This window comes from Anolis carolinensis, chromosome 1, assembly GCF_035594765.1.
Source record: "Anolis carolinensis isolate JA03-04 chromosome 1, rAnoCar3.1.pri, whole genome shotgun sequence".
Classification (NCBI taxonomy): domain Eukaryota; kingdom Metazoa; phylum Chordata; class Lepidosauria; order Squamata; family Dactyloidae; genus Anolis; species Anolis carolinensis.
In genome coordinates this window covers 191,013,526-191,020,890 of record NC_085841.1, presented here as the reverse complement: position 1 = coordinate 191,020,890, position 7,365 = coordinate 191,013,526, and positions in this window count along the sequence as shown.

Here is a 7,365-nt window from a genome sequence, read left to right as displayed (position 1 = left end):
TGCAACTAAGAAGGGATCAAGACTGAACAATTCAGAAAACAGTTTTGATATGGACTATTACTTGTTAATTTCAAAACTCAGTCTTCAAGAACTGTTGCGCTAAGCAAGATAGGAAAAGGTTGCACAGACTCTGGCACTCAGCAAACTATGAACTAAGACTCAAAGTGCCAATCCAGACTGAGGCTGGATCCACACTAGCAAAATTATACCGCTCCAGTAAACAGTGTACACTAAGTTTTTACAATCCAAAATCAATTTGGATTGATAATACACATTTCTTTGAAAAGGGACTTAGGGAGTGTGTTTCAGCACCACCACCATGTTTTTTCCTATTGTGGATCCAGGGTAAATTAGTTGAACTTGCTCTACTAGTAATAGCTAGGAACTGAAAGAATATTTCCCACTAATCCTTTCCTGGTCAAAAAATAGTTTTCAAAATCCAAACAGATAAATAAAGAATTGTGCAGGTTGTGCACAATTGTGGCTGAAAAAATATGTTATGTGACAAAAGAGGAGAGATTCTAAAACATACGGATCTTTTGTGCAAACATGGCAGTGTGTTGTCGAAAGCTTTCATGGCTGGGATCACAGGGTTGTTGTATGTCTTTCGGGCTGTGTGGCCATGTTCCAGAAGTATTCTCTCCTATAGGCCAAGAGCTTTAGGCCTACTGGTGCAGACTTTGGGCCTACACACCTGGGCCTTGCAGTACCTAGAGCTGATAGATCTGAAAGGCATGCTTGGAGCTGATACCGGCTACCGCCTGCCTTTTGTTTCGAGTCAGTTTTTCTTTCATTTTGTTCCATCCAAATGGACAATACGACATAGAAACATGAATCAAATGAATGAGACAAATGCGGTGCACATCTCTATGATCTGAACATCTTATCCCATGGCTTGTCTGGATGGAAAAAATGAACTCATCTTGAATCCAGTGCTGGCTGTCTACACAATGCATTCATATTTCTGGTGAGTATTCCTGATTTTGTTCCAATTGCAACATGGGCAAAGTCAGAGGATAGTCAGGGCATTTGAGGGAAACGGCAGCGTATTCCGAGGCTTTGTAGTTATCTAGATATCTGGAGCTGGTCTGCACAGGCGACGGGGATGTCTCTCTGCCAGCTACAAATCTCCACAGAAATATATAATAATAATAATAATAATAATAATAATAATAATAATAATAGCAACTTTATTTTTGTATCCCACCTCCATCTCCCCGAAGGGACTCGGGGCAGCTCACATGGGGACAAGCCTGATCAACATAGATTAAAAACATAGATCCGTAAAAATTAACAACCCCATATTGTTATTCATGCAGGTGCCCCATTCTGACACCAGCATGTCCCACAAACAATAGCCAAATGCTCACAGGGGGCTTCATGGCCTGCAAGGAGCAACAGAGGTTGCACAGGGACAAGGGGATGGGCCGGCACAGGGACAGACTGGGCCACCTGGACAATGCTTCAGCCGGTGCCCGTTGCATCTGGGACCACACAGAACGGAAATGCCCCAGAGTCAGGATCATTCTGGCCCTGAGACTACTAGGCCAAAACTTAAGATAGACTGAGGATAGGCTGCTGGTGACACCATGATGCATTAAGATTAGGCAGCAATAACTTGTCATTCACAGACAAATGCACATGGAAAAGATCTTTCTGGTTTGGAAGTCAAGACAGAGATTGTAGCTAACAGGGCCAAAAGAAGATCAAGGCAGGATTGTTCTTTATCACCTGCATAGGGAGTCCGGATAGGGAACATTTAACAATAGAAGAAAAATAGCAGAAAAAAAAACACCAAAACAAGACTGGCATTTGGAAACAGGAATCAGTTAAAATCTCTAAATTGCAGAAAGCTCTGTGACCAGCTAAAAAAGCATAGAGTTCTTATTTTGTTCTGTTTTTTTTCATTTACAAAGGAAAAATATTCTTGCCCATAACTTATAGCACAAAAACTGCAAAGGAGGAGCCTCCACCACACTCCAGGGCAGAGAGTTCCACTGCTGAACAGCTCTCATGAGGAAGTTCTTCCTGATGTTCAGGTGGAATCTCCTTTCCTGTAGTTTGAAGCCATTGTTCCATGTCCTAGTTTCCAGGGCAGCAGGAAACAAGCTTTCTCCTTCCTCCCTATGACTTTTCCTCACATAGCTTACCTGTCTGAACGCATCTCCCTTTATGAAACATCTTGGAGTCTAAGATCATCTGGGGAGGCCCTGCTATCGGTCCTGCCTTCTTCACAGGCTCGATTGGCAGGGATGAGAGACAGGGCCTTCTCGGTGGTGGACCCTCGGCAGTGGAACTTCCTCCCCAGGGAGATTAGATCAGCCCCAACCCTCCTGACCTTCCATGAAAAATGGAAGACGTGGCTTTGTGACCAAGCCTTTGGAGGACTGGTGCGATAATCAATACGAAAGATGTGCAACTGACTACTGGAATGCCCCGGACTATTTTGTGGATCACGTGAATTGTTATGTTTGTATTGTGCTAAATGCTTTTAATTGTTTTAATTGTATTTTATAACTCTATTTTGAATGTTTATTTTATTGTACTCTTTTTTAAAGGCATGGAATTGTTGTCTTTATTGTAAAGCTGCCTTGAGTCCCCTTTGGAGTTGAGAAAGGTAGGGTAGAAATGCTGCAAATATATAAATAAATAAATAAATAAATATTTACTTGGCTCTCATCATGTCTCCTCTCAGCCTTCTCTTCTGCAGGCTAAACATGCCCAGCTCTTTCAGCCGCTCCTCATAGGGCTTGTTCTCCAGATCCTTGATCATTTTAGCTGCCCACCTCTGGACACCTTCCAGCTTGTCAACATCTCCCTTCAATTGCGGTGCCCAGAACTGGACACAGTGTGATTCCAGGCATGATCTGACCAATGCGAAATAGAGGGGTAGCATGACTTCCCTGGATCTAGACACTAGACTATTAATTATGCAGGCCAAATTCCCATTGGCTTTTTTAGCTACCGCATGACATTGTTGGCTCATGTTTAACTTGTTGTCCACAAGGACTCCGAGATCATTTTCACACGTACTGCTGTTGAGCCAGGCATCCCCATTCTGTATCTTTGCATTTCATTTGTTCTGCCGAAGTGGAATATCTTGCATTTGTCCCTGTTGAACTTCATTTTGTTAAGTTTCCTCCCTTCATCTAAGTCAGGGGTCCCCAAACTTTTTAAACAGGGGGCCAGTTCACAATCCTTCGGACCATTGGAGGGCCGGACTATAGTTGGCCACCGAGCAATAATAATAACAATAACAATAACAATAATAATAATAATAAATAGCAATAATAATAAAAAGAGAGTTGGAAGAGACCCTTTGGGCCATTGAGTCCAATCCCCTTCTGCCTTTGTGCACCGAAAGCACAAGCAAAGCACCCCTGACAGATGGCCACCCAGCCTCAATGTTAATAATAATAATAAGAAGAAGAAGAACAACAAGAGCAATAATAATAATAAAGCGGGTTGGAAGAGACCCCTTTGGCCATTTTGTCCAACCCCCTTCTGCCTTTGTGCACTGAAAGCACAAGCAAAACACCCCTGACAGATGGCCACCCAGCATCAATGTTAATTAATAATAATAATAATAATAATAATAATAATAATAATAATAATAATAAAGAGGGTTGTTGTATGTCTTTCGGGCTGTGTGGCCATGTTCCAGAAGCATTCTCTCCTGACGTTTCGCCCACATCTATGGCAGGCAACCTCTGAGGATGCCTGCCATAGATGTGGGCGAAACGTCAGGAGAGAATGCTTCTGGAACATGGCCACACAGCCCGAAAGACATACAACAACCCTGTGATCCCGGCCATGAAAGCCTTCGACAACACATAATAAAGAGGGTTGGAAGAGACCCCTTGGGCCATTTTGTCCAACCTCCTTCTGCCTCTGTGGACCAAAAGCACAAGCAAAGCACCTCTGACAGATGGCCACCCAGCCTCAATGTTAATAAATAAATAAATAAATAAATAAATAAAAATAATAAAGGGGGTTGGAAGAGACCCTTTGAGCCATTGAGTCAAATCCCCTTCTGCCTTTGTGCACCGAAAGCACAAGCAAAACACCCCTGACAGATGGCCACCCAGCCTTAATGTTAATAATGATGATGATGATGATGATGGTGGTGGTTGTAAGAGAAGAAGAGAACCCTTGGGTCATTTAGCCCAACCCCCTTCAGCCCTTGTGCCGTGGGGGCTGGATAAATGGCTTCGGTGGGCCGCATCCGGCCCCCGGGCCTTAGTTTGGGGACCCCTGATCTAAGTCATTAGTAAAGAGGTTGAACAGAACTGGGCCCAGGACGGGACCCTCCTGATGGCACTCCACTCGTCACTTCTTTCCAGGATGAAGAAGACGCATTGGTGAGCACCCTCTGGGTCCGTTCGCTCAGCCAATTACAGATCCACCTGACCGTAGTTTTGCCTGGCCCACATTTGACTAGTTTGTTTGCCAGAAGGTCATTATTCTGACTCAATAACTGGGCTGCAAGTGTGAGGCTTTGGGAGTGTCTGTAGCTGACTCCATTAAACTAGTACTTGTTGGTATATGTTGTCAGACAGTGTCAACTCAACTGAGGAGATGCAGATAAGATTCCAGGTACTTTAATCTGAGTAAACCTTGTTAAACGTCACGCAACAGCAGGTGAAAAAATGACAATTTCCCAGGAGCTGGGCAGCCATGTTCTCTCTTCAGAAGAAGCCCAGGCCAGAGAGAGGAGGGAGGAGCTATTGCATCACAACTAGGGGTACAGAAAGCCAAGAGGGACAAATTAGAAAGCAAACGCAGTATGGCAGGTGCAAATACCATGCCCTGGTGTATGACAGTCATTTTGCAGATAAAGTCACTCAGATCTGCTCTGACTTGGATCGTGTTATTGATACCCTTCCGATGGAAGGAACTTTGGCTCCTGCTTGTCCAGTGCTGATGGATACCTTTCGATTTGTGCCGCCTGAGGACGTGGACAGGATCCTTGGCAAGGTGAGAGCTACCACGTGTATTCAAGAACCTTGCCCTTCCTGGCCGATCAAACAGGCCGGGGGGGGGGGGGGGCTGATCTCGAGAGCTACAACCAGTTTACTAACTGGAACTGGCTTTGGGGGGAGACAGGCAACCTCCCTCTTGCATGCAGCAACTCCATTGGCTGCCAGTCTGTTTCGGAGCACAATTCAAGTGCTGGTTATGACCTTTCAAGGCCTAGACCAGTGGTTCTCAACCTTCTCAATGCCACGATCCCTGAATACAAGGTGAGCCCCAACCATAAAATTATTTTCGTTGGTACTTCATAACTATCGTTTTGCTACTGTTATGAATTGTAATTAAAATATCTGATATGCAGGATGTATTTTCATTCATTGGACCAAATTTGGCACAAATACCCGATATGTCCAAATTTGAATACTAGTGGGGTTGTGGAGGGGGTGAATTTGCCATTTGGGAGTTGTACTTGCTGGGATTTATAGTTCACCTACAATCAAAGAGCATTCTGAACTCCACCAACGATGGAATTGAACCAAACTTGGCACACAGAACTCCCAAGACCAACAGGAAATACAGAAAGGGTATGGTGGGCATTGACCTTGAGTTTTGGTCCAGATGATGGCTCTGGATCAAACTAGCATACTCAATATGTTCAAATGTGAACACTGGTTGAGTTTGGGGAAAACAGATCTTGACATTTGGGAGTTGTGGTTGCTGGGATTTATAGTTCACCTACATTCAAAGAGCCCCTTGAACCCCACCAGTGTTGGAATTGGGCCAGACATCCCACACAGACCCCACGACCAACAGAGGCCCTGAGGAGCGGCCCTTCTCTCAATCCCAGCTTCATCTCCAGCTTGGTTGGTGGGAACGAGAGGACGGGCCTTCTGAGTGGCTGCCCCTGGCTCTGGGACTTCCTTCTTTGCAGGGAAGCCAGAATGGCCCCCTCCCGCCTGTCCTTCTGGCAGCCGGCTAAAACCTTTTTTATTCAGACAGGCTTTTAAGCATGAAGGTTTCAAAGATCAGATCAGGGGATGCTATGGTTTTTCACTTTGAACATGTTTTAATGGTTTTTAACTGGGAATTTTAAAATACTATTTATATTTATATTTATTCCTGCTTTAATGTTTGCTTATTTGTATTTTTTTAAATGTATGCTGGTGCTTGTATGTTAAAACACTTTGAGTCTCCTGCAGGAGAGATAAAGCAGGATATAAATAAACATAATTAAAAAGTTTCTTTTTTCCAATATTGAAATAGGGTCTAAGCTTTTTCATTCTTTTTTCATCTTTTCAATCAGTTCTTGGATTTGTGTGTTAAATACAGCCTACAGAATTGATACAGTTATCAATTCTTTAATTTTCTTTTCCCTATCTGCATTCCATTCTTCTTTCAGTATACAATGTCCCCTTATAACTGCCTTAGCTGCTTCCCATTCTGTGCTTATTGGCTATAAACCCTTGTTTTCATTAAATGAATATTTAATTTATTTTGTGATATATTCCCTATGCTCTCTCCTAATCTATATATATAAAAGAGTGATGGAATTCGAGCACTGAGCAAAACAACAAAAGTAAAGGGCCCCCAACCTCAAAATTTGACAATACAACCCATCATCCACGCCTTAAGGTTGAAACAACACAAACTCACTTCACGCAGCTCCACATGGAGAGAACCCACAAAGCCCCATTGGGAGCCATGCCCGGGAGGGAGGAAAAGAGAAAGCATAATGGCCGCCGCCGCAAGAGGAAAGGCAGGCAAAGGGAAAAAGCTGTCCCCTGGGTCCTAGCGCCCGCCCATCATCCGAATTATTTCTCTCCATATACTCTCCCTTCTACACTATCCAACCCATTTTAACACTCAATATTTTAAATATATGCTATCAACCATGACAATCAACACAATCTGACTCCTAATATTTTAACAAGCTTAAAATCACAACACCAAATAGAAAAACAACACTCTTAAAACACAGGAATGCCAGACACTAAACAATCACGGCCAGCTAACACCTCCCACCATCTGCCATGCAGGACACAATCCAAGCACTCCCAACAGATGGCCACCCAGCCTCTCAATAATAATAATAATAATAATAATAATAATAATAATAATAACAACAACAACATCATACAATCCTAACGATTCTAATATACCCATGATAACGTACTCTATACACATTCACAACACCTACAACATCTCTTATACAACTCTAATATACCGATGATAACGTACTCTATCCCCATTCACAACACCTACAACATCTCTTATACAACTCTAATATACCGATGATAACGTACTTTATACCCATTCACAACACCGACAACATCTCTTATACAACTCTAATATACCGATGATAACGTACTCTATACCCATTCACAACACCTA